Raw genomic sequence first — 26,492 nt, 5'->3', positions numbered from 1 at the left:
GCCCAGGCAGGTACAACAGGATGGGGACCCACTAGAAAATAGTTGGCAGGACAATGTGAGTTACAAGAAGGAACTTGAGAAATGATATTTTGAAAATTAAAACAGTGCCTAAACATCTTTTGTGACAAATACAAAGGCCTTTAAAGATTGAACACTTTTCTTTTGAAAGCCGAAGAAGGGTTAGCAGAAGAGATGAGATGAGATTTCTGTCCGGTGAATGATGCCCAAAATAAAGCATTGATACATGAGTAAGCCCAAGTACGGTGAATTCCCCTAGTTTAGATGGGAAGAAATGACACATGGACTACATGTTACAGTAACAGATGGGGGGAGTGAAAGATATAAATATTACTCTAAGGATTTTCAGAAGAAAAATATATATAGCGGTAACTACTGGTTTGAGATTGCAAAGTCAAAGTAGATTCATAAATAAATCCAAGATAGCAAAGAGTGGAGTCAGGAGTAGGTGAGTAGCATATACAGGGCACACCAGTCAGATGCCAGACTAACAGAGAGAGGGAGAACTGTGTCTTGTCTGAGTAGAACTTCACAGGGCTAACTTTCATATAACTTAGTACAGGTGATGAGGTCCCCTCTAAGGTAGGCCACAAAGAAGTCGCCACCCAGGGAAATGAGTGTCATTAACATAGGGAAGGAGTAGGAAGCTGAAAGACCAGATACAAAAAGCAAAGGCTGAGGGTGTGGCATAAGTATTAAAGAAGGAAGAATGTAGGTCAGACCCTTCAGGAATACTGCAAGGGAGAAGGTTGAGGGTGGAGCAAACAGAAAGAAAGAAGTGAGACTGAGCTCCGTTCTACAAAAAAAGATTTAAAAAAAATAAGGGTACAAATTCCTCACAGCAGCACCTTGTGTACAATCAAGGAGGATGGGATGAGAGGTCATGTTATCCCTCTGTGATTTCAATATTACTGTTCTTAAAATTTCCCAGCTTCCATTATCTCCAAATATAACTCAGCCAATGTATACCTGTATACCCCTTTACAACATGTTTCAAAACATCCCATTGTTAACCCATCTTTGCGTATCTGCCACTGGGCATTTCTTTGATTGTGCTGCCTGTTTCCCCGTCCATTACCTTAAAATGTAGTTTCTCCCCCACATCTGCTTCCCATTTAAAAATGACGATAGAGGAAATAATGTATTATCCTACTCTGTTTCGTTATCGTATTATCCTCCTCCGTTTCATTATCTGTGCTTGTTACAGCCTTTGGTGAAAAGTAAAGAAGTTTATACTATTTTGAAAAGACTTGGTACTAGCTCTCCCTTTTTGTTTCAGTTGTCTACAACTGTTATCATGACCTCGTTTTATCTCCGCTACACAGCAAGCACTTTCTACAGCTTCTCCTCATGTTCTTTATAATTTTAAACAAGGCATATTTTTCACTATTTTCATATTCAACACCTGCTTCCTTTTAGTTCATTTATGTAGACACACAGCAGAATAACTTGTTTTGTATCTGTAGGTCAATTCTTTGATCTCTTTTCTCAAGGTTTAGTTTTCTGCCTTTGATACATCTTTTTGTCCTGTCTAATTCATCAATAGAATCACTTAAAATAAGCCTCTAATTAACTTCCCTTAAAGGACTATTTAAGACCACCTGATTCCCATTCTTCCTTATGAGCTCCTGCATATTTTACTTTTGGAATATTGCTTTCCCTTGGATCACTTTAGTTACTAAAATTCCATCTCCATTTCCTCAAACTAGACTTTTCTTTCTCTCTTGTCACCGTTACTTACAGGAAAGTGGTAAGATATTCGTCATGAGTTTATCTCACTTGTCCCTATTGACTTATGAGGGGCTCTCAACAATGGAAAATACTCAACTTGCTTGTTTGTCATGGAGACACAATACAATGGAGTAATAACCTCCATGGTTGGCAACGCTAGGTCTTTCATGAGAATGAGCAAACCCTCCCTTATCTTTGTTTCTCCTGATATCTGGTTTCCCTGCTCTGTCCTTTAGTGGCTCTATTGGAATATTCCATTCCCCTGCTAGAACTAATTATTGCTCATCTCCTCCTAGAAATTTCCTCCTCAGCAGATCATAGAATACTGTTGAATCCTCTTTCAACACATGCACAGTTCCAACCATGAAGTGTGCCTTGTATTTTCAATGAAGCTAACACCATTCTGCATTAAGTCTCAATAAAGTTCCTGGAATTTGTTTGAGCAGCAATATTGTCCCACCATTCCTGTTCCAACTTTATCTTGAGCTTTGGTAGCATCTCCCAGCTTAGTACTGTGATTTCAATTTATCGTTTTGGCCTACAAACTAGGGGTTAGTCTTGTTAAATACCAAACTTCAATTTAGTGCTGTTAAATTGGTCAGAGCCTGGTTTCTCTAAACACAATGTCATACTTCATTCATGTTTAGTGACACCACCTTGATAGATATAGAATGTTCTTAATGTCTTCCACTCTAATAAGAACAGCATGTTATCCTTATGCGGTTGCTCCTTACTTTTACCTGAAAACTGCAGTGATCATTTTGCCCTTAAAGATATCATCTCTAGATCCTGACAGTCCTTTTTGCCACACTTGTTTCTTCTCTGCTTGGTAAATTTCATCTTGGCTCACCAACGTACTTGAGGCTTTGAACACTGCCAGGCTGTGTTAGGTCATCAGAGTGGTACTGGCTTGGTCCACGGTGACTCTTGCCTTTTCCATAACAAAAGGGATACTGTTGTTTTGGTCCTTCTGGACCTCTACGTAACCTTACCATGGTCCCCAACAAGATCTTTCTTCACTGCCTGGTGGTGGCTGGAACCTTGCCTAGGTTTTGTTATTCTTCAATGATCACTCTCTTTTTCCCCATTCCCTTTTCAAGCATGGCTCCTCTCTTTTTTTGTGCTTTTTAATTTCTGAGACTAGCCTCTGGCTTGTGGATACTGTCTTTCAGCTTTGAGTTTCACTGCTATTCAGACAACACCCAAATCCTCTTCTGGAGTGACTATTACAACATTCCCATCACTGACCTCTTCAACATCTGTTATTGTCAGCTGGAAGAGGGACAGGGCTCCCCAGCGTAAGCAGTTTTTTAGTGGCAGGAGACAGGCTTAGAGTGGTATTTCTGGTTGCCCTTCTTGGCAACAGACATTGTCTGCCACAGTTGTGAAGGAAGTAGGAGTTACGCCTGAGAAGCCTGTTTCATTTCTGACATAGATTAATGCTGTCAACAATTCCTGCTTCGACATAAACTGGGACATTTTTCCACTTCTTGATACAAGTCACCAAAAGACTGGAACAGACATGGTTCCAGTACCCCCCCCCCCCCAATAACTTTTTGCCTGGTATTCAGAAGCAACTTCGAATTAAGTGTACTGGGTTCCTACTAACCAGGCCACCAATGCCAGTCTCCCTTTCCTAAAACAAGTCACTTGATTCCCCCAAGAGACCAGGCCCTTCAGCCCAATGTAAGTCCCTAGTTAATGGTACCCCTAGTACCTAGGACATGGGTACTGAAGAGGGCCCCTCAGAGCTGCAGCACAACTTGTGCCACTCTGAGGGACCCAGCACCAACCTTATGCAGACTGCCATTGCAGGATGCGTGACAAGGTGCTCCGAAAGTTGAGAACACAACAAGGCACACAGCCTGTGTGCCATGTCCCCTAACACTGCATATAATATATGTAAGTCACCCCTGTAGCAGGCCTTACAGCCCTAAAGCAGGGTGCATTATATGACATGTGAGGGCATATCTGCAAAAGCAGATATGCCGCTGCTATGTCTTTGTCGATTCTCAGACATTGTAAGTGAACAGGGAAGCCATTAAAAACATGTGCTGGACACTAGTTTCCCAGCTAAAGGATGGCTTCTCTGCACCCAGGGATGTTTGGTATCAAAAATCTCTGATTAATAAAACCTAACTGATTCCAGTGAGGGATTTATTAATAATGCACCCAGAGGGCACCTTAGAAGTGTCCCCTGAAAACCTACCAGTTACTAGTGTATTGACTGACTGGTCTTGACCAGTTTAGGCAATTTAGGCACTTTTTCTGCCCCCCCTGCCCTTCCCCCCCAAATGGGGCAAGGGGTGTTAGCACCTCACCGAGGCAGGATGGACATTGCAGGGCGGTAATCTTCAAAGGCATAGAAGCCTTTGTAATCCAACCCAGGTCTCTCCAGATGGCGGAGATGACTGTCCCCACAGTCCTGACCCCTCTTTTGGCGGCAGAACAGGCGGGATAATTAGACAGATTAGGCGGTTTGCCTACTTCATGCCAGTCCCACCCCTAAGGTGGACGAGCTGAAGTGGACAGCACTTTTTGAATTCCTCCATCTTTGTTCGGAAGGAGTTAGGCCACTAGGGTTAGGGCTATGCACACTTCTCAACGGAAGTGGTCATAGAAAGGGTGTAGTCACCCTAAAGGTGGTCAGCCCATTGGCTACGACCTGGCACTCCCTGTAATGCCCCTAAATTGAGTATTTAGGTGGCACCCCTGAACCCTAGAACTCAGATTCTGGCGACCTATGAAGAAAAAGACAAAAAAGAGATGCACCCACAGAAGAAGAGAAGAAGAAGCAGCTGATCTGGAACCAACCCCGCCGGTCTGTCTGCACTCCTCGACGGAGTCTGCAACAAACAGACTCCTTGTCCTGCAGCTGAACCTCCAGGAACCTGGGAGGACTGCCTGCCTTCAAAAAAGACTCAAGTCCCCAGTGAGCAGCAGACCTGCTCTCCAACCAACTCCAAAGACAGGACTTTGCAGCCTCCGGAACCACAAAGACCTGATGCCTGAAGTCACCACTGCACCAGCCATCACCGATCCGATTGGGAGTGGACCTCTGATGCCAACAAGGTCCTCAAGCTGCCTAGTGTCAGAGTCCATTGTGGTTTCATCCCTCCTGGACTCCCTGTAGTCACATGCAGCCTCTGCATGCAGGTCCCCCTCTCCGGCAGCTACTACAGTGAGAGAATCAGATACCTAAAACAAACACTACACCCGTTGCTGCCGACCTGGGCTGAAGTGGACCCCTGGTGTCAACGACATCCCCTGGCTCCTCTGAGCTCAAGTCCACTGCGGTTTCAGCCCTCCTGGACTCCCCGACGACACCTGCAGCCTCAGACCACAGAACCCCCCCCCCCCAACCCCAAGTGCTCCCTGACTAGGAAACCCAACGCCAAAGGACACCCCTGTATCTGTTGCTCCTGGTCCTTGAAGAAGAGGACCAAAGGTACACCTACATCCCCGAGCACCCCACGTCTGTGACCTACCTGTTGGTTGCCCCCGACTGCACCACCCCCCCAAGCTTGAGTCTGCAGCCCAAATCCACTGAAACGAATCCCTTCTGAAATACATAGGGCACCCGAAGCATACTACACGTCTGCACCCGGCTGCCCCAGTGCTGCCCGGTGTGGTCCTGACCCTTGTCCTGTACTTACCCTAAGTCTACAAGATAGGTCCCATGAGTTGTCAATAAGTGCTTGTTTGCTGACTGTGTTTTTCTCCCATAGGCTAACATTGAAGAACTCTGAAATTGCAATGTTGATTTTTGAAACTAAAAAGTATTTATGCTTGAAAACATACTTACCTTATAACAAACTGCTTGGGTTTACAGTATACATAAAAAGAAGTGTTATTTTTCTAAATTGGTCTTGGATTTATTTTTTCTGTGCGTTTCATTGTGAGTACAACAAATGCTTAGCACTACCCTCTGATAAGCCTAACTGCTCGCCCACACTACCACAAAATAGAGCATCGGTTTTATCTACATTTGCCTCCGCAAACCAATTAGTGATCCACAGGACTCTCCGCACGGTGTACTTCTTTTTAGTGCACCATATAGAGAGCTAGCTTCCTACAACATTGTCTTTCTTTCTAGTGCTGTTACTATTGGTTCTTAGAAGAGATACGTACCTCCTTCAAATTTCTCTTGTATTCACCACCCAGAGTCCTTTTGTGCTTGAAGGCTGACTTATCCTCTAACGTCCCTCATGTGTCTTCTGCTTTGCTAATTCATTCTTTCACACTGTCCTCACTTTTAAACATTCATTCCTTGAACATCAGTCATTCTCTGCTACTGCCACTTCTATTGATCTCTGTTCTCATTCTGCCTTCCTCTTCATTTGGGTCATAGTGCCAGGAACTGTGTGCTGTTGTCTGCCTTACAGCTGTATGTTTCACTATTTGATTCTGTTCCGTTCATTCTCTCTGTCTTAGATCACCTCCAGCTTTCATCATATTATATAACAAACATTGGCAAAACAAATAGGCCTAGTGTTGGCCGCCAGCCACCTGGCAATTTTTGTTTTGCTTTTTTATGTTTTTTGCAAAAATGAATTGCTTCAGAATATGTCGGCCCTTCAGCATTATAAAAAAACATATAGGGGGTTATTACAACTTTGGAGGAGGGGTTAATCTGTCCCAAATGTGACGGATATACCACCAGCCGTATTAAAAGTTCCATAGGATATAATGGACTCGTAATACGGCTGGTGGTATTTCCGTCACTTTACCGTCACTTTTGGGACGGATTAACACCTCCTCCAAAGTTGTAATAACCCCCATAATTTGCTACTGGCAAAAAGTTTTCTGATCTCAAAAAAACCTCACATTTTCATAGTACTCCCTGGAACTGAGGGGAACTATTTTGTCTGTGGATGGGTTCCCTGTGAAAGAGAGGCATGCTGCCACTTCTAGTGAAGTCAGCCAATGGCCAAAGCGGGCTGATGCATTCCCTCTTTATGCTTGCTGGAATGGGTGGAAGAAAAATGTGAATTACACCTACCACAGATTAATGGGTGAAACTCCTATAAGAAGGCATGTTAAACGGATCATTTTAGTAAAATCAAAAAGTCAAGGCTACCAAAGACCTAAAGAAAAGTCAATCAGTCTGGCAACAGGTGCATGCCTCTTGCCTTTGAGAAAGAAAGAAAAAACAAAGAGAGAAAGATAGAAAGAAAAAAGACAGAAAAAAGGAGAGAAGCAAGGAAAGAATGAAAGAAGCAGGCAATAAAGAAGGCAAGGAAGAAAGCAGGCAAGAAAGAAGACAAAAGAGAAAGAAGACAAGAAAAAAGGAAAGGAGACGGGGTGGCTGGGCAGCTGCGCAAGATGGCTGCCTCATAACGGGGCTCCTCGCCAGCCGCACCGATATCTCCTGCATTCGGCACAGCAGAGTGTCTGACAGGAGCGAACAGTAAGGCGGGAGAGCCTTGATTTTTCCTGCACACAGTGGACCCCCCTACTAGACGCGGGGGTTACCACTGCCGAATTACAGGCAAATGCCTGCAGCGACTTGTGGACTGAAAATGGTGGTGGCTGCTGCATTGCGGCAGAGTCCAGCTGGCTCCTGGCCGCTAGGAAAGACCCACTGGACGCGGTGGAGACCCAGCAGGGGACCCTCATATTGCTGCATGGAGGAGGGTGCTGGCCAGCTCCCGAATATCCCAGTGAAGCCCTTCGGCAGGTGCTGGGGTCTAAACTTCCACGTGTCAGCAGAAGTGCCCCTTAGAGGGGCAGGGGGCCCCGCCCGGCTCCCAAAGAACTTGGCCCACGATGACTCACCTGTTCAAGGCAGCAGCAACGGGATGGGCCCGGCTGACCCCCAACTGAGGTGCAGATGAGGTCCACCCTTGGCAGTCTGGCAGTGGGCCACAGCGAAGGGACTCTGGTTTAAGTCTTGCACAATGATTGGAAGGGGGAGGCAGCTGTGGAAGACCTACCCTGCGCTCAACAGTAACTGCGTAGGGGACCTGCATGGAGGGTACCTGAAAGACTTCCGCGTGAGGTCTGGTGGAGAAGGTGGGCCTAGGAAGGGGTGAGCTGTGGCCTTACATGTCTGGAGAGAGACCTGGCATTGCCTGCCTGGCGCTATGGGACATGGAATGATCAGGGGTATCTCCTGCAAAGGCGTGTCCTTGTAGCACTTGGGCCTGTGTGGTGTGCTACTGTGGATCAGGACTGCAGGGGGGTGCTTGCGGTCCCCTGCGGTTGGTGCTTAGGCTTGACAGAGGTGGCAACCAAAGCTCTTTACAGCCACTGTATCTGTGGGTAACAAAGCAAAATACCCCTTCTGATGCTTTTGGGCAAGCCTCACACTGTGAGAGTACATTGTGGAGATGGGGCGCACAAGATCTGTGTGCAAGTCCACTGTGGGTACTAGAACTGGTCTGGAATCGATGCTGCCACAGCGTGGCCCTCTGGTCCGGACAGCAGAAAGTCCTGGGGAATCAACTACTTGGGCATCAGCAGACATCACACTAGCACAGATACTGGAGGCCATCACCAAATTTAGGGACTTCCTGAGACACTTGTGGTGGACCAAAGAATTTTGCATGATGACTATCCTAAGCTGAGTGCAAGAGTGTCAGAGAATGAGGCGCCCATTGCAGCGGTTCCCTCCCGCCTAAATGTACTGGAGATGCAGGTGCGAGGCCTTACTAAGAGGGCAGACACGCTAGATGGATAAGCAGCGGATGCCAAGGGTTGCAGCCGGCAGAGCAACATGAAAATCACTGGACTTCCAGAAAAGGAGGGACATGACATGATTCATTACTTGGAGGCTCACATTGTATTGACACTTGCTCTGCAGGAGTTGTCTCAGTTTTTCACCCTAGAGAGCATGCACCATATCCCAGGCTAACTTTCTCCTCCAGGAGGCCTGCCGCACTCGGAGGTGGTGCGTCTGCTCCATTTTCAAGACCGAAACCACATTCTGCAACAATCCCATAAGGTGGGCAGATTTCAAGTGGAGAAAGTGCTGATGGCTATTTACCCGGATTACACCATGAAGCTGCAGCGGCGCAGGGCCTCTTTCACTGGCGTTAAAAGAGCACTCCGAGAGGCCAATGTTTACTATAAGCTGCTATTCCCGGCCTGGCTCAAACTAATGGACGGCAGTAAGTTCGTCTTTGATGCTCCAGCAGCTGCTTGGGAATGGCTTGAGACACTTAGGGCAGGCACTGATGGTGCTGCCTGTACTAGACCCGTGGCCCCAGCGGTAGGAGGAGCAGAAGTCATAGCCATCAGCTTTTGAATGGACTTTTGGAGGCCCAGGTGACACGGGGCTGCCTGGAGGTTCTTGAAACTGGCAATGTCTTTGCTGCCTTAGGACACACTGACAATGTCAAGGGATCCTCCGAGTTGATCCCAAAAGACATGGACTTGGAGGGTGAAAGAGAGACTGGCTTTACTCCTTCCTGTGATCACCCCAAGATCCACGGATGACCTGGTATGGACCTAGGAGGGTGTGCACATTGAACAAGTTCACTCCTGGAGGGCTGCCTTCGACCTGGCTCTGCACAGGCTAACTGCCGATGGATTCTGGGGGGATTCCCAGAAGGCCTATGGACTACCTGCTGCTGTACCCTGTCGATGACTCTGCAAGTATTTGTGACATTTTGAAAAGGACTGGGCAGTATACGAGAGGATCCATGGCAAAGCAGAGCCACATGTCACCCCTTACTACCTCACAGTGCATGGTTATACAGTTCCCATTAGTTTTACTTCAGAATTTTGGTCCTTGGACGTCTGGTCGTTGCCACATTGTCCTGGGGTGCAGGAGTTGGGATTGGTTCAAGTGGCGGGGAGGCTTTTGGCAGCACTGGCCCTATATCTTGTTTGACCGCACTTGTTGGGCGGTGGGGGGGGATTCAGGGGAGGCGCAGAGTGAGGTTCTGAGGCAGTCTCATGGCACAAAGCACACCTTATATTTTCCTTAGGGAATGTGAGGGGCATGGGCTCAGAGGCGAAAATGCACAAAATCCTATTGTAGATGCTGCGCAGGGGGGCAGTTGTGGCTGTACTCCAAGAGACACACTTGACAAGTGGCACATTTGCTGCATTTAAGCAAAGGTGGAGGGGGTGAGTATGTGCCACAACATATTTGTCCTATTGTAGGGGTACACTTGTGTAGGTCTGACTGGGGACACCCCTGGAAATCACGTTCAATCACATTGACAGGGAGGGGAGGTACAAACTCATTAGGGCACGGCTCAATGGCCTGGAGCTGGTGTTGGGCATTATATACACCCCGAATACCAACTAAACACAGTTTTAGGAATCCCTAGCCCCACTGCTGGCACTGACCCCAGACTTACCTTTGCTATTGGGAGGTTATTTCCACACCATAGATGACCTTTCCCTGGACCATTCCATTCCACCCCTCCCGGATTTTCCAACTATTAGGGTTGTTCTGCTGAATTCCATAGTTGTTACTCCCAGTGGGAAGTACTGGGCTCATGGTGTGTGCGGAACACAGGCCCTGCATGAATACACATATTTCTCACAGGCCCATGACCTACACATCCACCTAGATGGTTAGTTGTGCAGCTCAGCCGTAACCAGGGGTATTGCCAGGGCAGAACACTAAGCGCACTCACTCTCTGACGACAACCCAGTGCTATTTAGCCTGGCGTGGGGGAGGCACATCTTGGTGATTACTACCTGGAGACTGGTGGCCTCGTCTTTGTTGAAGCCCACCTTCAGCGGACCCCTAGCGACCCTTATTAGCAATGCAGGTACGGAGGACCAAATGGGAAGTGCTCAGGGTGGTCGTCAAGGGATTCTGCATTGGGAAATTTGTCAGACTCCATTGGTCGCTGTTTAGCAGGTTGACAACGCTTGAGAACGAATTGGCAGAGATTAAGCGCTATTGCCCGACTGCAGGAGCACCTGGAGGAGATAGCGGTGGTCACCAAACAGCTGCGTTCTCTAACTTGGTGGGAACACGTTGACAACTCACATGGGGTGAGGGGGAGTTGAGGGAAGGCAGCTGGCCTGGCTGATACGGAAGGACCAGCATGGCCAAGCCATTATCGGCATTCGGGACAGTCAAAGCCAACGGGTGCACTCCCAGGATGAAATACTAGATGTCTTTGCCTCCTACTACCGAGACCTCGATAATGCTCGTCCGGAGCCATCAGCCAAGGTCTTGGATCTGTTCGTGAAAAGGACGCGGTTTGCGCATCTGGGGGCAGAGGACCATATTAGAGAAGGAGATCAGAGATGCCATTGGGGACTTGGTGGTAGGAAGGACCACATACACAATGGTTTGCCTACTGAGTTTTACCGTCCCTACATCAGGGACCTGACCCCTAGACTACTGCACTCTACGCTTATGCGCTGGTAGAGGGATGCCTGCCGGTTACATCTCGGGAGGCCTTGTTTGTGTCTGTGCCCAAACCAGCGGGCCCACGGGGAGGAAGGAGTGTACAGGCTGTTATTGATGCTAAACACTGATTATAAGGTATCGAGTAAAATTCTAACAAGCCTACTGCACGATCATCTGTCCATCCTTCTGCACAGAGATCAGAATGGCTTTATTCTGCAGTGCAACACCTTGTACAATATCTGTAGACAGTTTTACATTATAGGAGAGATGCCAGAGGAATACGCGGACACAGCCCTGGCCTTTAGGTGGGCATATGTAAGGCATTTGAAAAGTCGGGCTGGTCATACCTCCTGGAAATGATGAAGCAAATGAATTTGGGTCCTCGCTGGTACAGATGGGTTGCCCTCATCTATACAGATGCCAGAGCTCGTTTTAGAGTGGAAGGTGGCATTTCAGGGTTCTTTGGGCTGTACCGAGGTACGCAGTATGGATGCCCCTTTTTACCAATATTCTTTGCTTTGGTAGTAGAACACTCTGCTAGCATAATGAGGACTGTAGGTGAACCTTGGGGGATCTCATTACATGCCGAGTTACACATTGTGTCCTTGTACACCGATGACATGGTGATTTACCTCCAGCGCCTTGATTTAGGAATGTAATAGAGCATGTCCATGTTGGACGATCTAGGTGCAGCGTTGGGAATCACAACCAACTGAAAGAAGACTTATGCTTTTCCAACCACTGGGCAGAATTAGTGCACACATGGTTGCAGGTAAAATACTTTGCCTGCTACATACTGAGTCTGCGTTTTGACTTACTTGTTTCTAGTTTTTCTGTTTCTCTGTGTTATCTATATGTGGGCCTCCACACTGCGGGGGCAGCTGCTAGCAACTTCCCTTCTGGGGACAAGAGTTGAAGTGCTATTGCCCGATTGTAACATACTGGGAGCTCGCCCTTCTGGAACCTAACAACTTGTATTCTGTTAGGGAGAAAGAAAGAAAGAAGTAAAAAGAGGATACATTAATACAGAAGAGTTTCAAATGGACACAATCTGGAATGCTGTGAAATAGCAGCAGTCAGAAAAGCAAAACACACCAAAAGGAACTTACAACAGTATTAGCAGGAAACGGGATCCGGTAAAGATTGTCTGTGCCCTGTGTTCACATCAAATGCCTCCTGCTATCATATCAGTCTATAAATACAAAGGCAACACCAAAATACCTAATAAAGTAAAAGCAAAAACACTGGCACTGAAGGGAACTAATGTGTGTGGATGTGCTCCTTGTGAAAGCCCAAAATGCAGTTACTCAAAGTGAAGTTAACCTGTTGCTTAATTAATTATTTATATGTTATTTGACGATTGAGCATATTGGCCATTACTCATGTGTGTTATCTATGATTTTTTAGCCCTGAAGAAGTCGTTTAGGGATGTTATTCACTCCCAAAGACGAAACACGTGTTGGCTTGAACGTCTTGTAACCAGAATGTGGCTTGAATTTGGACATATGAACAATTTGGATCAAAGATCGCTCAACAATTAAACATTTTTCATCAAATACCGTGGACTAATTGCTTTAATAAGCGTAACCGAAAGTTGGTTGTAATCCGTTAATTTGAATAATTATGGACTACTGATGTTACAGTTTTCTTCCCTTTGTTCTATACTCATAATATTGTTTTGGGTTACTTTATTACATTTATGTACTTGAGGAGACTTTGATGGATAGTATCATCTTTACATTACGAGTTGTTTAAATATTTGTTATCAGTGTTTTTCTAGGGGTCACCCCATTGTGCAATGTATTATTAGTGTGAGGTTTAGGACCTCTGAGGGTTGGGTGTTTCCCTTGTGGGGTTTCCCCAATAATTATACTGGCAGACTAGTACTTTGAGCGCCATTTCCTCATATTACACCCCGTTTGTAGTATTGTTTGCATTAGAGGAGGCTGCACAGGTACTATTGAACAATTTTACTTCATTATGGATAGAAATAAGGCAGCAGAGGAATTATTTAGTAATTTAGCAAAGGGAGGTATGTTTGTTAATAAGTCGGGGGGCACTGTACCAAAGGAAGGCCTCAGGAGCAAATTTATTAAATTAGAGAGAATCAAGAAAAATGAATTATCTAAATGGTGGGATGGAACAACGTTAAAACAATATAAAAAACTTAATCGTATCCCTCGAGGCCTAAGGTCTCAAATATTTCCCACATATGATGATCTGGATGAAGATTTATTGGTATTATGGGAAGAGGAACTCACAGCGAGTTCTATGAAACTCATGGATATATTGATTATTAACTCAGAGAGAAAGGTGAGTCAATTACAAATTGAAATCAGTACTATAGAACAGGAAATTACATCTTTAGATCTTAGAGAAGCTACCGAGAAAAATTATAAAATTTTGGAAGATATCTTACTTAAACATCAAGAGGAAATAATGCAAAGAAAAGCGCGCAAATTAAAGCGGGACAAGAGAGATTATTTATCAGGTAGAATTTTTACCTTTGCTTCCAAATATGATCATCTGTTTCACACAATGGGGCCCCTTCGGGGCTCAGGAATATCAAAGTCTTCTGACTCATCTTCGGTTAGCACCTCAGTAACTAGTGACAGTGATGTAGAGAGTGGAGCTGGGACTTTGGCTCACACTACCTCAAGTGGCAATAATTTTTTAGTGGAACTAATGAGGATGAGACGAGGCAGAAATGTTCTAAACAAAGAGGTGGGACAACCAAAAAGACTAGGAGAGGCAGCAGAGGAAAGGGGCAATATGACAAAGGAGTTGGAAGGTGTCAAGACGAGATCTCGAGACAGGAAAATGTGAACTCTGAAAATACATCACTAATTAATATAGTGAATTTATCAAGTCTGGAGTTAACGACAGGGGTCAAAAACCTTTTATCAAAAGGTCTGAGTTACTGTCCTACAAATTTTGGTGACCCTTGTAGATCCAAAATTGATCTATTTAAATTTGTGCGCAAACTCAAACTTAAACAACATTTTCATAATAATCCAGGCAGGTTGATGCACTCTGAGACGATTGAATCCTCCTCCAGTAACCTATCTATTGAGGATATTCATGATACAGCAGTTTTATTATCTTTAGTCGAACGAGATGAAGACCCTGATATTACTGCGAGAATTTTACATGATCTTGATATTGTTTCGGATAAAAGTGTATCTAGTGGTCTGAAATTGAAATCTAGGTGGACTCCTAGATCTCTAGCTTCCAATTCTCTAGATAAATTTTTTGATGCAGTGTGTCAGGATTATGACAAATATTTAATCAAGAATAAATCTCGACAGATATCCAGTAATTTAAATATTGAAGAACTCACTGCTTTAAAAGAATTGAGACAGAATAAAAACATTATCATCAGACCTGCGGATAAAGGTGGAAATGTGGTCATTATGAACAAGGTGGATTATGACAACGAAATTGTATCACAGTTTAGTGATGTGTCCTGTTATGGGAAATTACCACATAATCCCATTTTTATGCTTATGTGTACTATTAACAGAAATCTATTGGAGTGGCAACATAAGGGATTACTTAATAAAGATGAATACTTATACTTGAAGGTACATCACCCTCGGTATCCATGTTTGTACACTCTACCTAAAATACATAAGGGTTCACCATTCCCACCAGGAAGACCTATAATATCGGGTATATTGGGCCCGACAGAAAAACTCTCGGAGTATGTTGATTGCTTTTTGCAGCCATTGGTACATAATCTCCCTTCGTTCATTCGGGACACCACACACATTCTTAGTATCCTAAGTGATGTGGAGTGGGACAGTAATATGCTTCTGGTGACCTTAGATGTTGTATCACTTTATACATGTATTAATCATGACTTAGGTTTGGAAGCTTTAAAATATTTTTTGAACAGAAGACCTGCGGATCTATGGGAACATACTAAAATGTTATTAGACATGATCAACTTGATCACTAAAAATAATTTTTTCCTTTTTAATAACATTTGGTATCGACAGAATCAAGGTGTAGCCATGGGCTCGAAGTTCTCTCCATCATATGCGAACTTATTTATGGGGTGGTTTGAACAGTTATGGATTTGGGGTCCTGGTGCTGCAGCTTGGCAGACTTTTATTTTATTTTGGGGACGCTACATAGACGATTGTTTTATGATTTGGACTGGAGGCAAAGAAAAACTTGTAGAATTTTGCAATTTTCTGAACTCTAATCACATGAATGTTAGATTTACTTATCAATTTAGTGATGTAAAGATTGAGTTTTTAGATGTAGAACTCTTTATTATGGAACATAAAATTCATAGTAGACTTTTTCGCAAAACAACTGCTTGTAACTCCATCCTTCATGCAACCAGTTCCCATCCCAGACATCAGATTGCAGCAATTCCTTTTGGTGAATTTTTGAGAGCTCGGCGCAACTGTAGTCTAGATAATGAATTTATTGCCCAACTCAATGACATGGAGGTTCACAATGCGTGGCTATTCAAATAAAATTATTAAGAAGGCTCGACATAGAGCACAGTACCTAGATAGAAATACAACATTAGAACTTATAGAACGTAATAAGTCTAAAGAGGCATGTGATACAGTTAGGTTTATCACTGAATATACTGATGCATCCCTTATTTTACAAAAATTTATGTTCAAACATTGGAAATTACTTTCACAGGACCCAATATTTAAGGATATCGCATTAGGGCCAATTAAGACATCCTTTCGTAGGGGTTAAACGTTGAGAACTCTTTTAAGTCCCAGCTTCACGACTATCCCTCCTAAAACAACTTGGTTATCTCAAAAAGAAGTTGGTTTCTACAGATGTGGCGTATGTGGAGTGTGTCGCTGGGCCTGTCATAAGTTGAAAGAATACCATCATGAGGGCAAATCATATTTAATATGTTCTACTATGGATTGCAATTCCAATCATGTTGTGTATATAATACGATGTAAATGTTCAAAAATCTATGTGGGCAGCACCATACGACCACTTAAAATTAGAATAAGCGAACACATGCGGGTACTTAAAAATGAGGATATGAGATATCCCTTGGTGACCCATATGGTCTCATGTTCTACACAAGGAGTTCAAAAGAGGTTTACATTTTTTGGTCTGGAACACATTGTACGTAACCCAAGAGGTGGCAATAGAGAGTTATATTTACGCCAACAGGAGGCACTATGGATAATGAGACTTAGGACTGTTGAAACTGGTCTTAATACTGATAGGGAACTAGAGTTCTTTTTGGGTGATTAATTATTAAATTTTTGACTGTTTATATATCAGTTTATATTTAATATTCTATGTACTATATAATATTTCTATTTGTTAACATTATCAAGTGTATATGAGTGCTGAGCCAAAATTCTCATTTGTCTATTCTTTTAATAATAGTGGGGTTACTATTATTGATTTGTTTTTTATTTTCTTTGGTTCCTCATAGTAATCACATATTATCTATTGTTGTTAATCAACGTGTGCTGCTATATATGATTTATGTAGTTGTTATAAAAGGTCATTATGGTGATTTCTCGAAATATGTTATAGCGAATCTTTTTTTTTTTTTTTTCTTTTTTCTTATTTACTATATAAGGGGTGCATTTATTCATCTATATTATCGGTAGTCTTTCATTAATAGTGGAATGTAGGCATTTTGAAGTGTGTAAAATCGGATCGTTTATGTTATTAGTCCGATTTCCATGTCTATTCCCTTTCTTCTGGAATAGTGTATTACCAACCCTGAAGTGTATTTAACTTCCGGGTCGATACGCGCGGCGTCAGCGTACTCGCTAGACGTTCATGAAACAGGAGACGGAAGATGCCGGTGATTCTTTAATTATGCTGACAATTCGAAATTGAGACGTGAGTGTTCTCGGTAGACTTGAGTATAAGATTTTGAGCATGTTAACTGATTGATGAGACATTTATTTGATTTTTAGTAGGTGGTATATTTCAAATTAGATCGTCATAGATTTTCAGAGACTATTAAGTCTATATTGATTAATTTTATTAATAATAAGCGTTTTCTTTTTACATTCTGTTTATTTTGGATATGGTGGATACGTTTAGTATGTGTAGTTGATGATGAAACCCATGTGTTGACTTATTTTATGTTGATATTCATTATGGGTTTTTCTTGACAGCAGTTGAAATATCAGATGTTGAAGTAGTCTATAGGACAATTTATTATTGCTGAATCTACAGTTTATTTCTCGATTATTTTTGGATCTGTAAGGTATAGTAACCTAATTTAAATCATGGTTCTGTTTGGTGTTTGGTGTACACTATAATTTAAATGCATGTGGATTGATACACTAGTGGTGTTATGTGGTTTACAGGTAGTTCAGTGGTGACTTATATAAAAAGATTTTTTTGTTAAGGGTATGGACTATATACTTTATCTGTTTTACATGTGAGGTTTATCCTTTTCCTTTTATAGATATATTATACATTTTGCTCTTTGGGGTACGTAATACACTTTTTAGATAATGAATCTCTCCCTTTGGGTTATGCATGCACACTTGGGTGCACTTATATGTTATTTGACGATTGAGCATATTGGCCATTACTCATGTGTGTTATCTATGATTTTTTAGCCCTGAAGAAGTCGTTTAGGGATGTTATTCACTCCCAAAGACGAAACACGTGTTGGCTTGAACGTCTTGTAACCAGAATGTGGCTTGAATTTGGACATATGAACAATTTGGATCAAAGATCGCTCAACAATTAAACATTTTTCATCAAATACCGTGGACTAATTGCTTTAATAAGCGTAACCGAAAGTTGGTTGTAATCCGTTAATTTGAATAATTATGGACTACTGATGTTACAGTTTTCTTCCCTTTGTTCTATACTCATAATATTGTTTTGGGTTACTTTATTACATTTATGTACTTGAGGAGACTTTGATGGATAGTATCATCTTTACATTACGAGTTGTTTAAATATTTGTTATCAGTGTTTTTCTAGGGGTCACCCCATTGTGCAATGTACTGTTGCTTAATTAGGCTGATCCACTGCTCCATGCTATATGCCGTACTGGGGGAAGCAAAATCTGAATGACACAGCAACAGACTAATGAATTAAGAGAGATGGCTAAAAGCCCCTATATGTAAATATGTTACATATATATTTAGTCAAATTTAACTCCAGACCTAATGATGTTAACAATAAAAACTCTTGTCAAAACTGCGGGCACTGCTATTGGATGGGAAAACAGCTAGAATCGCCCTTGGGAAACTGACCAGGGTAGTGTATGACTGGAATTGCTGTCCCTGATGTACAGGCTTAATACTGGGCCTTTCAATTGATAACAATTAAAGACTGGGCTTCTGCCCCTCTGTCTGAGCCCTCACTGAGAGCAGACAGACATGCAGTAAGTGACAGGAGTTGCCCAGCTGCGTTATATAGATGTAATAGCTGCACACCGCTATCGCAGCACACTCTGGCAGTGAGCCGATCCTGGGACAGTGCACTATGTTGACATGAGTGGAGTGGACCCTGACAAGAGAAATTCCTTTATGAGATAGTGCCCTGCTCCGGGAGATTGGGAGTCTGCCGGGCTTTGGTAAGTGGGATCTGAAAGGGATTAGCAAATTGGGTGACTCTTGGGGGGAGGATGGGTCCAAAACCATGGTAGACCCTCAAGAGGAGTTTAAACTGCGAGCACGAGGCATTTTAGTTCCTGCTGTTCCGCCACGGTCTGGCAAACCACGAATCTACGTAGATGCAGCCCTCTTGAGGAAGCATCCCCTGTGGAGAACAGATTTTTAGTTCAAGGGATCCCACAGAAAGCCATATCTGTCATATACCAGACTATCATAAATAATACCCATGACCTGCTTGTATACCTTAGGGCTAAATGGGAGGAGGACACGGGTACCCTCGAGGACAGGGAGTGGGTAAAGGGGGTGATGGGACCAAGAGATGTTTCCATAGGGTCCCATTTAAGATTGGTGCAATGAGTGATCCTTCATAGGATTTACCAGACCAGATCACTCCTGGCCAAGATTCAGTGCACTCCTGATGATCACTGCCTGCAAGGCTGTGGTTGGAGGTGTACACTGTTCCACACACTGTGGAGTGCCCAGTATCAAAGAAATGTTGGTTGCATAATAGGGTGGCTGGCATAGAGGGCCCCCTTTCAGCAAAATAGGGGGTATTTGATAACTGGTGGAGGTAGTCCCACAACAAAGTGTAATGATCTTCGGCAGGGAGCGCCTCATGATTGCTAGAAGTAATGTGGTTCACCTGTGTGGTTCTATGGTCTTCTCAACCTAAAGCAGTGTAAAATGGATATAGACTGGTGCGCCATACATGAGATAAAGGTTTACAAGTGCCTTGTATACCCCAAAAAAGTGGGGCTGGGTATGGCAGCACTGGATATCTCAGCAACTGCTTTAATGAGCATGGTGGGCTCTTGGCTCACAGTGTGGCTGGGAGAGGTGGTGGTGGGGGCAATGTACGAGCGTGAATGCACAGGTCACATAATGCTAGGTGTATGTGGGTTTAATGGGAGACGGCCTATTTCTCTGCGGAGAAGGTACGTGTGTTTTTTTTGTTGGACTGTGTTATAAATCTTTAATTAAAAGAATTTATAAAAATACATAAACCTTTTAATGTACAACCCAATTATTTCAAAACAAATCAATGCCATCATGCTCCCTTGTTACTCTATTAACCTCGTCTGCTCGCTAATACACCTTCCTACAATAGCCTCCCACTCACCTCTTGTAGCTATTCACCTTCTTCATGTGCATTCCCATATTTCTGCAGTTTTCAGCCCTTTGGTCCTCTTCCACATAACTTTTTGAAACTCTTCTCACATGCAATGTTTTTGATGTGTTTTTTTGCTGTTCTAGATGCCCCATCACCTACTACTTCTCCAGTGTTTTACTGCCTATTTACATCTCCTATATTCCTGAGTTTCAACTTTACTCTCCATTCCTTCCATTTTCTCCTTTCCAATTTCTGTTTCCCCATACTATACCTACGTCTCGCTCCAGTTCTTCCTCTGTTTGGTTTCTAGTCCAAACAACCTCGTTTTCCAGGTTTTCTCACACTGCTCCATCTCATCAATTTTTTTGCCACAATTTCTAGCCTCCTTGTTTAAAATCTTTCCCTCTTCATATCTTCCTCCCCATCTGACACCGCTCGGTAACTTCTTCACTATTCAGTTCCTCATCACCACATCTATGTTCCTTTATCAAGATGCCAGTTCTCTTTTCAGTCTTTCTGTAGTCTTCCTATTTTCCTCTCTGTTTCCCCTTTCTCTCTCTCTTTCCTCCCTTTGCCTGCATATCTGATTCCAGTCCTCTTTACCATGTTCTCCCTTGTCTTTGTGGCAGTAAGCTTTGCCAGTCCCCACTTTCCTTGCTGAGGACTTGCTACCACCCTCCACATGCCTGCATCATCACACACCATCACCTGTAACTTACTTCATTGGCATGACCACCCATTTTTGTCCTCATCTCCTCCCCCTTTTTCTTCCTGTTTGTAATTACCCACAGATATCCACCACTTCATTCAACCTCCTCTGAAAACATACATCAGCAGTCCTTCATTCTTATTCTTCCTTCTCTTGCCAAATGCTGCAGTGCCTTCTCCTCTCACCCATGTCTCCATTCTCTTGTGTGTGGCTGATTGTGGCTCTTTTTATATCCATTTCTTCTCTCCAATGGTAGCTGCTATGCTGGTGGCGACTGGCTCTAGTTGATTATGCATCTTTTTATCTCAATTTGTGGTTTTACAACACCACGCTTTAGTCTCTTGGCTCTCAGCTGTGTCAAGAGTTGTGTACTGATGCTTTTCCCTCTTTTAGTGTGTACAAATGCTATCCACCACTGAAGATTCAAAATGTATTGAGTGGGTTGCCTCTAACTCTGGAGGCAGATGACTATGACATGTCCACTGAGGTTCAGTAGAGAGTTTGCCACATGTACTTCTAGATCTCCTCTTCACATGACTCCACAGCATAAAGGCTATTGAACGCAAAATAAACTAAAGGCTTTGAATGCAGGCCTATCAAGTCTGCTCCACATCCAATCCTCCTGTGCTCACCAAGAAGGGAACAGGTAGTTAAAGTACTTAGGAAGAACAAGGTGTATGGATGGACAAGACCAGAGCCAGAAGCTTCAACGCCAAAATGGTTGTTGCTTCTGAGTCCAAGAAATTGTTCAAGGTGACCGAGATGTGGCCTGAAACATGTAGGGTTAGTCTTCTTTTAGCTTGGAGGCTAGCTCCCGGCAAGTAGGGGGTGACATAACATGCTTTTTCTACTCACCGAGCTGCTCTCCCAAAAATGGCCCAACCCTGCTGCTTGGCTCCTGCCGTCTACCTGAAATCCTGCAAGCTACCTGAGGGGGAGGATCACATACCACCAAAGTGAGTAGCTTTCAGAGGTTCAGAAAAATCTAGTGATTCTCTCTTCAACTCATGAATGAAACTGGATTTTATCCATACACCGTTGGCTCTGGGAAGTTCAGAGGAAAACACACTAGGGGGGTCATTCCGACCCCGGTGGGCGGCGGGCGCCGCCCGCCTGGCGGGAACCGCCATATGGCTGCTCCGCGGTCGAAATACCGCTGGGGCCATTCCGACCTTCCCGCTGGGCCGGCGGGCGCTAACATTGTTAGCGCCCGCCGGCCCAGCGGGAAGGCGGCCTGCAACATTGAAGCCGACTCCGAATGAAGCCGGCGGTGTTGCAGGTGTGCGACGGGTGCAGTTGCACCCGTCGCGCTTTTCACTGTCTGCTAGGCAGACAGTGAAAAGCAGGCTGGGGCCCTGTTAGGGGGCCCCTGCTCTGCCCATGCCATTGGCATGGGCAGTGCAGGGGCCCCCAGGGGCCCCAGGACACCCGTTCCTGCCATCCTGTTCCTGGCGGTAAAAACCGCCAGAAACAGGCTGGCGGGAAGGGGGTCAGAATCCCTATGGCGGCGCTGCTTGCAGCGCCGCCATTGCGGATTCGCCCAGCCGGGGGAAATCCGGCAGGAAACCGCCGGACCCGGTTTTCTGACCGCGGCTTTACCGCCACGGTCAGAATGTGCAGGGAAGCACCGCCAGCCTGTTGGCGGTGCTTCCGTCATCCGCGGCCCTGGCGGTCTTTGACCGCCAGGGTCGGAATGACCCCCTAGGTGTCTGGTGCAGCCCTATGCTTTCTCTACAGACTTCAAACTCAGACTGACTGTTTCAGGTAAACTGTAAACGTGCATGCTCGTCTAGCCGGTAAATCACTATTTACGTTTATGGTCACCTAGGTTCATTTTGCAAGTAACTCACTTCCCTTGAGGCAGTGTTCAGCAGCACTGCTACCTACGGTACAAACACAGAATACAAACATGGTATTTTCTGCCTAAAAATGCAACTTGGGACCTTGCATTCCCCATTGACACTCATAACATTCTCTCTCTCTCTGTGAGGAGGAACAGTGCCTTAAAGACAGTGCAATGAGATATTTAAAAATAACCTTGTATTTGGACCATCTGTGTGCAGGTTCTCCTGATACAGATGTAAAAAGAAGGAGGAACGTTCTGCATGGTTGGCAAGTACACACAACAATTAACAAATCAGAAACAAATGTTCTAATACACACATTTGAACACATATATTTAACTGAAACTACTTTCAAACATGAAGAGTTGCCCCTGCACTTCTCACTGTGTGGCCAGTTAACTCCCAGATCTCCCCCAACACTCAGGTGCACAAAATCACAAATGAAACCCTGAAAATATACTGTAATTGTAATAAGCAACCAAAAGAACTCACTCTGAACATGCACTGCCCAGCTATGGAAGTGGGTATAGTGCAGAGAAATATGAACAAAAACGTAGATTTTTACCATTCAAAATATGGACTAGCATTACATCAATATATTATGCCTCATTTTACATCAGCTAATAAGATACAATAATTGGTGACTTCATCAAACTGCATGTTAACTAACTGCAAAACGTCACCCAGCACATATGATTAAAAATAAATGAAATGTCCAACTTCTACAAGGAGTTGAGGGGACTCTGCAAAACATTTAGGGGGTGATTCTGACCCCGGCGGTCTTAGACCGCCGGGGCCAGGGTCGGCGGGAGCACCGCCGACAGGCCGGCGGTGCCCCGCAGGGCATTCTGACCGCGGCGGTAAAGCCGCGGTCAGACCGGCAACACTGGCGGTCTCCCGCCAGTGTGCCGCCGCCCGTATGAATCCTCCAAGGCGGCGCAGCTTGCTGCGCCGCCGAGGGGATTCCGACCCCCCCTACCGCCATCCAGTTCCCGGCGGTCCGCCCGCCGGGAACCGGATGGCGGTAGGGGGGGTCGCGGGGCCCCTGGGGGCCCCTGCAGTGCCCATGCCACTGGCATGGGCACTGCAGGGGCCCCCGTAAGAGGGCCCCTACGAGTATTTCACTGTCTGCTTGGCAGACAGTGAAATACGCGACGGGTGCAACAGCACCCGTCGCACCTTCCCACTCCGCCGGCTCGATTACGAGCCGGCTTCATCATGGGAAGGACGGTTTCCCCTGGGCTGGCGGGCGGCCTTTTGGAGGCCACCCGCCAGCCCAGGGGAAACCTCAAAATACCCACCGCGGTCTTCCAACCGCGGTACGGTATTTTGGCGGCTCCCGCCAGGCGCGCGGTGACCGCGCCCGGCGGGAGTCAGAATGACCCCCTTAGTCAAAAGATATATTTTAAAGCAAGAGTTTACATACATTTTCTTAAAAGCCACAGGCTCTGAATAGTCATCCAATTATTACTCAAGTACATTGATAGTATGCCAAGCCAATAAAGCATACTGTTCCCAGGAGTTGGCTCCATTTTTTTTCAAAATGTGCACTGGGTGACCTTGAATGTCAATAATTACCTCCGTTGTGCTAGTGACAGCATTTTCATTTTATTCTGGATACCCCCTTATGCTAGGAATTACATACAATATGCATGTGTCTGAATTTTGTGACTGATGCCATTCATGGACCATGGGTGACTCATATGTCCAAAATTACCTCAGGTATGTCCGGTCTAGCATTTTGTCATCGGTGCCTGTCCCTCTTTCACAAATAATCCATGAATGTTCTCCCTTTTGCCAATAATTACCTCCAGCACGTCAGCACCAGCATTTGGCCACTGGTGCCCCATATGCCAGGCTTCACCTCCAGTGTGCTGGGGCAAGCTATTTAGCATGGGGTCCCTTATGTCAAGAACAACCTACAATATTCCAGTGCCAGACTTTTTCAGTGGGCATTCCTGTTCAAAAATTCGCCTCTAGTGTCCCAGTGTCAGCACTTTGCCATAAGAGCCTGAATGCCAGGAATTACCTCCCATAGGCTAGTCCCATTGTATAGCCGTAGGTGCCTTCTTCAGCCAAGAATTAATTTCTATCAGTCAATTTCACTAAAAAACATGCGCATGGTATCAGACGCACACTCAACATTTGAGAAATGTTACTTCCCTTCAGCTGCCAATGCCAGCCTGCTTCAATTCTTAAACTGTTGTTGCTTGATGACCCTTGGGGCAGTCACACAGGTCCACTCCATCTCAAACACTGAAGCAAGAAACTGAAAGGCAGAGACTGTGCAGTGCATACACCATGCTGATGCACTACGCAGGCTCCACCTCATGCTTTTTCACACCACCCTCTGCCAACTCATCACAGGGGTCAGTTAACCTTCTCACATCATCCTATGATGACATGGGAGTGGGAAAATTAGAAGGCTGATTGACGGCTAGTCCTGGCACTCCAGGGCTTAAGCCTCAGGTGTTCAGGGCTATCTTTACAGGTAACACTGCAGTGCATCACAAATGGGGTGGCACCTGGGCGTGACAGGCCTCTGAGGCTAGGGTTCTGTCTTCGCCAGCCCTGAAAAATTGGTCTGATGGCTGGCACACATGCCTCTATGCACTGATACCAGCCACAGAGATTCACTGTCTTTGTCTTGGCCCTCGCTGTCAGCATTTATTCTGTCATATCAGCAATGAATAATGTGCTATTATTCACTATCATGTCATAAAAAATTGACAAAAATATAGGAGGGCTGAGCCCCAATGCCCATAATGGTGAGCCACCATGATAAAAACCTCCAGTCATTCTTCACTCACATCAACACAAGAAGACCACAAGCCGTCAAGCTAAAACAGTGCTGTTTCTTATGGTTTTCCTGAATTAGACTTTTAACAGTGTAATCCGATAGTGCTTGCACGTTTATGTTTTAGTTATAGTTCTATTAATCATAGGTTCCTTGAGTGATTTGTGTTGTCTTGACTTTCAAAAGTCTGATTTGCTCAATATTTTTTCAAACGATCAATTAAAATGTGGGTGCACTTACCTATTCTACTTATTTTCCTATAAAATTTGGGGGCACTGTGCCCCAGACACAGGCTCTTTCAGCAGTGGGAAGTTTTCAATATCAGCCATGACATAATTGTAGCTACAGAGAGAGACTATCCCAAACTCCCCAATTTGCACAACCTGATCAGAGTAGGGTTTTACTCAGACTTCTGATTGATTACCTTAAAATATGGTATGGTCACTGATTAAAATGGTACTTACCTCATTGTCAAGAAATTGATTAAGCTTGCCATGTAATACTGAGAACTAGACATATCTCTGATTTGTCTCTCCCTATGGAGTCCCCCTGCCTTGTTTTCTTTTGTACTCTGACATGTGAAGGTTGCATGAACATCTTCATCATTGTGTATGCTCTTCTTGACAGTCAGTTAGTTAGTTTTTGACTGTTTGAACCTGAGCGAGAAAGGTCGCTTATAAGCAATGGACAGGTCTCCGCAGAGGAGGCAGAACAGTGCTGGAGGGCATTGACCTAAAGGGTATATGAATCTGGAGATAAATCCGGCAAGCTGCTATACTGGCTGGTAACCTGAGATATCTCTAACAGGAGTCTACCTTCCATCAGAGATTCCCCTGGAACTCTCCATGAGGAATTGCCTGTGACTGCTCAACCATTTGCAACAAGGACCTTTATGAGCACTCCCATCTCCTCCCCACCCCCCAGCCGATGAAGCCAAGAACCCCCTTCTATGGCCCGAGAACTAGATCTGCATCTGACGCCTGAAGAGGTGGACCAGGCTATATCTGACCTCCAGCCAGGGAAAACCTCAGGCCCAGATAGCGTTCCCATTGGATACTTCAAACCATACCATACATACAACACATACATACATACCATACAATTTTGGCGCATCACCTACCGGCCCTCTATATGGAGGCTCTTTTCCCCCTGACTTAGAGAGTGCCACCATTGTCGTTATACCTAAAGTGGGATTGCCAGCAGACCGATGCTCCAAGATCTTTGCTAAGGTTCTGGCAACTAGGCTGATTTGGACCTTGTCCCATCTAATCCATCCAGACCATTGTAGCTTTGTGCCAGGCAAAAGGACATGGCACAGCATTCGTAGAGTGCAGTTGGCCCTTTCTCAGTCACACT

The 26,492-nt window shown here is 44.7% G+C and overlaps 1 protein-coding gene across 3 annotated transcripts in view; it reads right to left on the bottom strand.

Annotated features, from left to right (window-relative positions):
* Window positions 1-26,492, bottom strand: part of ALKBH8 (alkB homolog 8, tRNA methyltransferase) — a 373,549-nt gene that overhangs the window by 330,825 nt on the left and 16,232 nt on the right. Inside the window, exon 1 of one of the 3 annotated variants that reach the window (XM_069202340.1) lies at window positions 11,893-12,008. The exons of the other annotated variants lie outside the window; for them this stretch is intronic. The gene's annotated coding sequence lies outside the window, so the exon portion shown is untranslated. Of the gene's footprint in view, window positions 1-11,892; window positions 12,009-26,492 lie in introns of those variants that run through there. 3 annotated transcript variants of the gene reach the window in all.

Source organism: Pleurodeles waltl, chromosome 8 (genome assembly GCF_031143425.1).
Source record: "Pleurodeles waltl isolate 20211129_DDA chromosome 8, aPleWal1.hap1.20221129, whole genome shotgun sequence".
NCBI lineage: Eukaryota > Metazoa > Chordata > Amphibia > Caudata > Salamandridae > Pleurodeles > Pleurodeles waltl.
Note: the sequence above shows the minus strand (reverse complement) of the source record. Positions and strands in the feature narration are given on the sequence as shown.